Raw genomic sequence first — 9,365 nt, 5'->3', positions numbered from 1 at the left:
ATCTTTGTCCTCTTGTTAGGTGTCTAATGGCATATGATGTCTATCTTCCTTGTGAATTATACTTTTTATCATTAAAAATATTCATCTTTGTTTTATTTAAAAATAAATAATTTTTTTTTTAAAGAAAAGACTTTTAGATTATGACATCAGGAGCTCTTTTTCCCTCCATGCAGGGGCTCAGACCAAACTCCAAGCACAGTCTCTTTGGCCTTGCCACTCGGTTCTTCCTTCTGGCACAGTTTGGACTCTCCCATAGGCCATGGTGCTGCTGAGCACCCTGAATGATAGAGAAAAGAGGCTGGGGTACACACAGCAAGGTGCTTTTCCCTGTGAAGTATTATTTCATTTTTTAGAATTCTATAGGACTTTGAGAACTTGGACAAAAAGATCACAAATGCAAAATAAAGGGTTGGCAAAATAAGACAGACTTATGGAGTAGATGAAAAGACAAGGCTTATTTAAGACTGAATGGTAGATTATTTCTTGAGAGGTTCTTAAAATGAGTTAGATAACAAACTATTCTTTGTCTCCACTGAAGGAAGAGAAGAAGAAAATGGGCTTAAGTTGAAAAGGGGAGATCCTGGTTAGATCAGTGACTTTTAAACTCTTGGCAATAGAACACTTTCTTAAAAAAAAACAAAACAAAACTGGAGCCTATTATACAGAGTGAAGTAAGCCAGAAAGAAAAACACCAATACAGTATACTAATGCATGTATATGGAATTTAGAAAGAGGTAATGATAACCCTGTATGTGAGACAGCAAAGAGACACAGATGTATAGAACAGTCTTTTGGACTCTGTGGGAGAGGGCGAGGGTGGGATGATTTGGGAGAATGGCATTGAAACATGTATAATATCATATGTGAAACGAATCGCCAGTCCAGGTTCAACGCATGATACAGGATGCTCGGGGCTGGTGCACTGGGATGACCCAGAGGGATGGTACGGGGAGGGATGTGGGAGGGGGGTTCAGGATGGGGAACATGTGTATACCCATGGCGGATTCATGTTGATGTGTAGCAAAACCAATACAATATTGTAAAGTAATTAGCCTCCAATTAAAATAAATAAATTTATATTAAAAAAATAAATTAAAAAAACAAAACAAAACCTAAGAATCCAACACATAAAACAGAGAAAAGGAGAATGACTAATGGAAGCATAAGTGGGGACAGCCTAGCACACCAGCTCTTTCACCCCTCAGAGGACTTGCCAAAGCAACTTGAAAACTAGTGGCTTAAATCAGGGGTCAATAAACCTTACCTGGCTGCCTATTTTTGTTTCTGGCTGCCTATTTTTGTATAGACTATGAGTTAAGAATGATTTTTCCAGTTTACCACAAGTTAAGAATGGTTTTTCCAGTTTTAAATGGCTGGAGGAAAAGGATTCTTTTACATGCCATGTAAAAATTAGAAAAAATTCAAATTTCATTGTCTATAAAGTTTTATTGGAGTATAGCCAATCTCTTTTGTTTAGATATTGTCCATGGCTATTTTTGCTCTACAGGGGTAGAGTTAAATGGTTGCAATAGAGAGCATATGGTCTGTGAAGTCCAAAATATTTACTGATCCTTTGCAGAAAGTTTGCCAAACTCTGATTTAGATGAAAGAAAGGTTTTATGATATTGTTTTTCAACACTGGAATATGTGATCAACAGAATTTATATGACTTTTCTTTTTGGAAAGCACTAGGGTTAGGCCAGGCTGTGGTTTAAAGAGGTCCTGTCTGTAAGAAGGGAAGTGACTGGTCTCAACCTCCCAGGATTCCTGAAAGTCAGTCCCTTCCAGCCCTGCTAGGCTGTGGTTTTATCCTTGGGCTCCAGCCAGTCTCCTTCAGATGGCTGAAGGGAAAAGAAGGCAGTTACCTGGCGGTATGCCAAAAATTCCCCCTCCCATCCTCCTTCCACCTCCCAGTTTGGAGCCTGAAATTCCTGGCAGTTAAAAAAAGGATTTCCTTCAGAAGAACACAATTGTGGTAATGCTCTGGCCAGCCAGTCACTACATTTCACAGGGTGGGAAAACATCTGTGATTTGGGAAGAGGAAAGAAAATCCAACGCTAAGAACTGATGAGAGAGATGGGGGAAAGCACTAAGTAAGAGCATGAGAGAGAAAAGCACAAGAACAAGAAGAGGCTGGATAACAAAAGCTTTCTTCCCAATTACGACAGATCATTTAAGATCAAATCAGATTATCTGCCTTAATTTACTACAACCCTTTGGTTCAGAGACTAGCATTTCATATAGATTAGTTTTTCTCCATTATATTGAACAGGTGACCCTTCTGTGATTCTAGTTCTGCTATAAAATGGGGTGAGACCCTAATATCTTCAAAATCATAGGGTGATTTCTCAGTATAAAGTGTGAAGACTAGTAATTGGGGGCTTAGGGAGAACACGTACAGGCAACTGATATATTTCAAATAATTTGTTCATTCATACTTTATGCTCCCCACTCTGTTCTTTATTTGAAAAGGTTTGGTGATTACACTGGTGAAACCACAAAGCTAACAAAAATATATATAGCTCTCCGGCTCTCTGCAGGGAAAAAACTAAATCAACAAACAACAAAATAAATAGCCAGAATCATGGCTTTAGATACAACATATATGGTGGTAGCTTTGGACTATGCCTTCATTTATTTTATATTAAAAAATATATAAATAATACATGTGAAAAACAACACAAGGGTATGATTTTTATAAAATGAAGCCATACAGGAAGGAATGGAAAGCAAAAATCTTTCTCCCTATCCTCTGATCCTCAAATTTCCAATCACTCTCTCAAAAGGTGTCAACTGTTAATAATTGTTTCTTATATATGGGTCCAGTGGGGGGGAAAAATTACATACATATCCTTTCAAAAACTTTACACAAATGGTGTAAATAGTTAACTATTATTTCCATTTTATAGATGCAGAAATTGAGGCTCCAAGAGGGCATAGGTCGACTTGTCCAAGGAAATGAACTAGTGGTGGACACGGAAGCCTGTTGTAAGCAGTCCATGGGGTTGCAAAGAGTCAGACACGACTGAGCAACTGAACAGCTCATACTAAAAGGAAGGATATTTATACAGTATTTTTTGGCGTAAGCAGCACTTTCACGTGAATTACTTTCTCTGACCACTAGGATCTTCCATTTCTGACAGCCGGCTTGCAGCCTCTCTGTCATGCCCAGCTGGTTATTAGCATGTTGCTGGCCTAGCAGATTATAGGATATAAATAGATGTATTTGTTGTCTGACCAATTTTTTTTCCTGAAGTCAGGTACATTTAATGTTTACCATAGACAGAGGAGCCTGGCTGACTGCAGTCCATGGGGTTACAAAGAGTTGGACACAACTGAACAAGTGAGCACATACACACACACGCACACTTGCTTCTTGGTTCAGGTTAAGAAGGCAGGAGTTCTGAGGTCCCAAGAACTCACAGGATGGCTTCCCCACAGTTCTGTGTCATAGCACGGCTCCAAGTGAGTACCAAATCGCCAAGGCTCAAAGGCTGTTGAAGAGCAGTTGCGGGGTAAGGATGCAGCTGTACCAACAACTCTGTGTTGCGCTGTGCTTAGTCACTCAGTTGTGTCCGACTCTTTGTGACCCCATGCACTGTAGCCCACCAGGCTCCTCTGCCCATGGGGATTCTCCAGGCAAGAATATTGGAGTAGGTTGCCATGCCCTCCTTCAGGGGATCTTACCAACTGAAGGATCGAACCCAGGTCTCCTGCATTGTAGCCAGATTCTTTACCATCTGAGCCACCAGGGAGATTCTGAGCCACCAGGGAAACCCACTAAAAACTCTATTACCTGCCAAAGGGTAGGTCTCTGCTGCTGTTATTTCTGCTGTGCTTTACTTTCTTCAGAATTTCCATAAAGGCAAGTTCTACTTTCCAGCTTCTATCTTCATAATTTCCATATTTCTCCTCTTCTACTGAGATTTCTGCTTGTTGTTTCCCTGAATTTCCCCTTCCTTAGAACAAAAAAGACTTAAAAAGAGAACATGACCTTCATCCGAAGAGGTGTGAGGCTTGAAGCTCACTTTATAAACTCCTTGAGGGCAGCCACTGCTGAATCTGTTTCCTTGATTCTGGCCATCTAACAAGTGCCTGGACTGTAGTGGGTTTCCCCAATTGCTTGTTGACCATCAATGCTGTAGCAATCTTAAAAGTTTTCAGTAAAAAGAACACAGAATTAAAGCCAAAAAATAAAAAATAGCATGCTATTGCTTTAAAAATATTAAAACTTTTAATTACAATTATTTTCAAGCATACAGGGGAAAAAAATAATATCCATATACTCACCAGCACATATTTCAACAGGATTCCAATTATCCCGAGGCTACTAAGAAAATGTTTCAGCATGCACTTTTCAGAATCATAGGGCAGTAGCATTAGAGTGAGAAATGGAACATGTCCTGCTCTATCAGTAAACAAGGATGTCACAGTCATCAGAGTCAACAATTATAGCCTTCCAACCTGAGCTGGTGAGTCCTGAGGAAGCTCAGGAAAGAAAACACCTGCTATCAAGCAGGCATCAGACTGCAGCCATTCCTTATGGTGAGCCCTGAGAAAACTCGGGATGTGAAAACACAGGATACTGGCCCCAGATAGCTGAGGAGCATATCAAGGGAATAACTGCAGTGAGCCCAGACTCTTGCATATTTCCATACATAGTAAAGTGCTAAATTTCTATCTAGTTTTAATTAACAACCTTTTGATGTTCCTGCCATTTGTTGCAAAACCCCTATAAACCCTAGCCCCACACTCAGAGCAATTTCTCCAAGCTATCTGAAACCTGTCTCTCAGGCTGCAGTCCTCATATTGCTCAAAATAAAACTTAACTAGAAACTTTCACATTGTTCATTTTTTTCTTCAACAAGAAGCATTCATAACGATTGCAATGGTATTGACGAAGTTCCTAAACCTCTCTGTGCACTCACATGTAAAGGGGGCATAAGAGTATTTGTTAGAAATTGTTGTTTGACTAAAATTTAACAGCACATGACACATTATAAGTGCTCAATAAATGACAATTATCATTTTAGGCTTCAGGTCAGTTCAGTCGCTCAGTCGTGTCCAACTCTTTGCAACCCCATAAACCACAGCACACCAGGCCTCCCTGTCCATATTTTCCAATAAATGATAGCAGACTATAAAGAACCAGAGATGCAGGGCTGTGCTTACAACTGTGCAAGTTGTTCTCTGCACAAACCTGGGGTGGGAGTCATTAATTTGTATTTTCTGGCACCTAGTGGTATAGTTGTTGAAGAAAATTTACCTTTTTCTACTCAAATTCTCCCTTTGGAGGGTTGGATGTGAGTGTATAATATGATTCAGTTCTATTCTGATAAACTGGAATCCTCTGCTGTATTTAGACTACTGAATTTCAAAAGGTAGAAAGGGAAAATTATCTAATTTAAAGCCACTTAATTTAAATTAGTATTTTAAAAAACCATATGCAAAATTGTGTTAGCAAGAAAGAGACTGGGATAACAAAAAGACAATTACGAGACTGTTTCTAAAACAGGAGCCTTCTCTTAACACTACAACCATCTACAATATTTTGGAAGCAAACTGGCACTATTTTACACTTAATCCCTTTGATACAGTAATTTTACACCTAGAAATTTATCCTACAGAAACATAAGTACATGAAGATAAACGTGCAGAAAACATTCGCTGCAGCTTTGTAATAAAACAGCAAAAAACCCAGCAAGAACAGAAACTCTACGTATGCCAAAGAAAAATACTGAATAACAATAGACAAAAATGGTGATGCTGGTATGAGCACTGGTTTAGTATGTTGATAGTCAAAGGAAGACTGAGAAATATGCAGCCATTTGCATGTCTGGGACTAGTTCATAAATTTATCTCATTGATGTTTCTTTCAAAAGATGCTTTTCTATGCGTTTTGCAATATGTTGTGTGCTGCTTCATATCTGGTGTTTTCGTCTCACAAACTTAAAACAGCAAAGATTTTTTTCATTTTTTTATACACCAACTAGGCACAGAACACTTGCAGAATCAGAAACTAAATTCATTCCTTCGAACGCAAATTCTTCTGGACAGGGAACAATTGTGATAATTGTATTTCTTGTACCTATTCAAACCTTGCCTTATTTGTGTGGGAAGAGCAATGATCTGATTAAATGCCCAGCCCCAGGGCCTCCTCTACTTACACTGAAACAATATAGCCACTGTCTGATGCTGGTATCCTGGTGGTCTTCATTTTTAGAAATTTTTATTTTTTGGTGATACTACACAGGATGTAGGATCCTAGTTCCCCAACCAGGGATTGAACCAGCGCTCTCTCCAGAAGTGGGGTCTTAACCATTGGACTGCTAGCAAAGTCCCTGGTCCTTAACAAAGTACACAGGTCTGACTTCCTGGCTATCAATTTAGGTTCTAGTTGGAGTACCACAGGGACAGCAAAATACCAGAAGGCAGTCCACCCTGAAGTCAAGTTGTACCCATCACCAGTTGCAAACTTGTGAAAATGCATTATTCTTGGGCACTACATCCTAGATCTACCCAAGTAATTTACCTTTTAGTGTTCTCCAGGTGATTATAAAGTGTTAGTTGCTCAGTCGTGTTTGACCTTTTGTGACCTCACAGTCACCTGCCAGGCTCCTCTGTCCACGGAATTCTCCAGGCAAGAGTATTGGAGTGGGTTACCATTTCCTTCTCCAGGGGATCTTCCCAATCCAGGGATGGAAGCCAGGCCTCCTGCATTGCAGGCAGATTCTTTACTGTCAGAGCCATCAGGGAAGCCCCAGGTGATTATAATTCCCACAAATTAGTAATAATATTCACTGTTCTAATTAGTTGATCCTTGATGAACAGCAAGGGTTAGGAGCACTGACCCCCATAGTTGAAAACCTGCATGTAACTTTACAGTTGGCCCGCCATACCTGCATTTCCACATCTGCATACTGTAGTATTTACTACTGAAAAAAGTTCTTATATAATTGGAGCTGTGCACTTCAAACCCATGCTGTTCAAGGGACAACTGTACTTCTAGTTTCTCCTTGAAACCAAACTCAGTATAAAATGCTCCAGAAGAATTACTATTTGACACTTTCTGCCAAATACATTTTTTAACAAAAAGCTATTGAGAATAATCTATAAAGTTGTATTTGACTTTTGGTAACAGAGCTTACAGAGAATGGCCACACGACAAAAGAGATACAAAACTGTGTTGTGTTCCAAAACCTGGATCTATCACTTAAAACATTAATAAAAAATCAGAAGTAGCATTAATTTTACTTTCATCTGAATAACACTCAAGCCTAGTTAATTCCTCCACAAGCCATTCATTCATCACTAAACAAATACTTAGTCCATATTACTACTGGCATTAGTGATAGAACACACAGGTCTTCAACTGGAAAGGGGAATGTTCAAGCAATGTAGAAGGAAATTAATGGCTTTCAAAAACCCCTTTACATTCTCTAATTCTCAGAGAAATCCAGTTTCAGGTAGGTATACAGGCTCTGAATACTTTACTACCCTAAATGTTACCTCCACACATCATCCGAGAGCTTGCTGGAGGTCTGGACCTCATCCCAGACCTACTTACTCAGATCTGCAATTTACCAAGAGCCTCAGGTGATTCCTAAGCACGTTAAAACTTGAGATATTTGGCCCTGATGCATAGCTTCCCAGCAGTAGAGCTGGCAGAGGGGATGAGCCAGAGCCACATTCTAAAAGATGACCTTAAAAAGCCAACAGATGGATTGAACAGAATTCAAGAACACAGAGTGTTGAGGTTGGAGCCCTGGAGAGGGCAGAACTCAGCCAAGGTTTTGTTAAGTAAGCATACTGAGGACTCAGCAGGCACTGGAGACAACAGTCCTTTAAACCAGAAAATAGAAATTTGCATTTCTGAATGGAAATGGGTGGAGTACAATGGAGAATCAAAAGTTTTAAAGCATGGAATATTTTACGTGCTCTGATCAAAGTTCTTTAGATTTGCTAATCAAACTTCAGTTCAGTTCAGTATCTCAGTCGTGTCCGACTCTTTGCGACCCCATGAATTGCAGCACGCCAGGCCTCCCTGTCCATCACCAACTCCTGGAGTTCACTCAGACTCACGTCCATAGAGTCAGTGATCCCATCCAGTCATCTCATTCTCTGTTGTCCCCTTTTCCTCCTGCCCCCAATCCCTCCCAGCAATCAAATTTAGGTACATACAATTCATCTGAGCTTTTGATTTCAGCCTAAGTATCCAAGATTTTTCTTCTTTTTGGTCATAGTGAGTGGCTTGTAGAATCTGTTAACTGATCAAAGATTGAACCTGAGCCCTAACCACTGCACTGCCAGGAAATTCACTTGGTTAGTATATTAAACAGTTAGGACATAGCTGTGATTCATCTAGGTTTTCCCTAGGCCTGTTGGGAGACCACTCAAAACGACCAGAAGGTTATTAACTAGTATTCTTAAGGTCTGTCGTTTCAGACATAGCCTTTCTGGACTTACAATGTAACTCTTGTTGATTGACAAACCCTTCACCAAAATTCATTAAAAACACGTCTGTTATGTATGTGTCTGGAGTACTGTGGTGTGACATAAAATGGCAATATTCTCCACAAGGCAAAATTTTCTAGAAATGGCTACATGTACTTCATGTAGCATTTATTTCAATTAAAATATCTATATGAGAAACTCATTTTCATCTCTGAAAATTTATATAATTTCATTTCCTACAAACCACTGTTAGGAGTAACGTTGACCATTACCTCTGATTTGCAAATGAGGAACTAAAGAGCTACTGACTTGCTCAATGTTTTGATTTCCACTTGAAATCAAAAGCTTACCATCAATATAGCTTCTTCAATGTTGAACCCTTTTATAAAACTGGGCTACTTATTAGCACCGTGCTTCTGACATACACAAAGATGCAAAACAAAAGCCCATGAAACTTGTAGCTGTCATGACTATAAGGCTGACACTCACTTATTAAATATTGTCTTGTGAAACAAAGATTTCTCTTTTTTGGTTGTGCTGGGTCTTTGATGCTGTGTGTGGGCTTCTTCCAGTTGCAGTACACTGTCTTCTCAGTGCAGTCGCTTCTCTCGTGGCGCACGGGCTCTAGGCGCAAGGTCTTCAGTGGTTGCAGCACGTGGGCTCAGTAGTAGCAGCATCTTTGGTGTTCTATGTCCTGGTTTATACTTCACTCCTACTGACATTTTATTTTTTCTCCTCTTGTTTTTCCTTTATACACCCTCGTTCTTCACTATAAAATCATTTTGTATTGTCTTTTTAAAACATCACTTTAGATTACTTTAAAAACAAATCAGGGTCTAGATTAATAATGATTTTCTTCCACATTCTAGAAATGCAAACTAAGTTAGGGACAGTTTTTTTCTTCCTAAAGA

This window comes from Bison bison, unplaced genomic scaffold (assembly GCF_000754665.1).
Source record: "Bison bison bison isolate TAMUID 2011002044 unplaced genomic scaffold, Bison_UMD1.0 scf7180017864471, whole genome shotgun sequence".
Classification (NCBI taxonomy): Eukaryota; Metazoa; Chordata; class Mammalia; order Artiodactyla; family Bovidae; genus Bison; species Bison bison.
The sequence above is the reverse complement of the archived record's forward strand: the minus strand, read 5'-3'. Positions refer to the sequence as shown.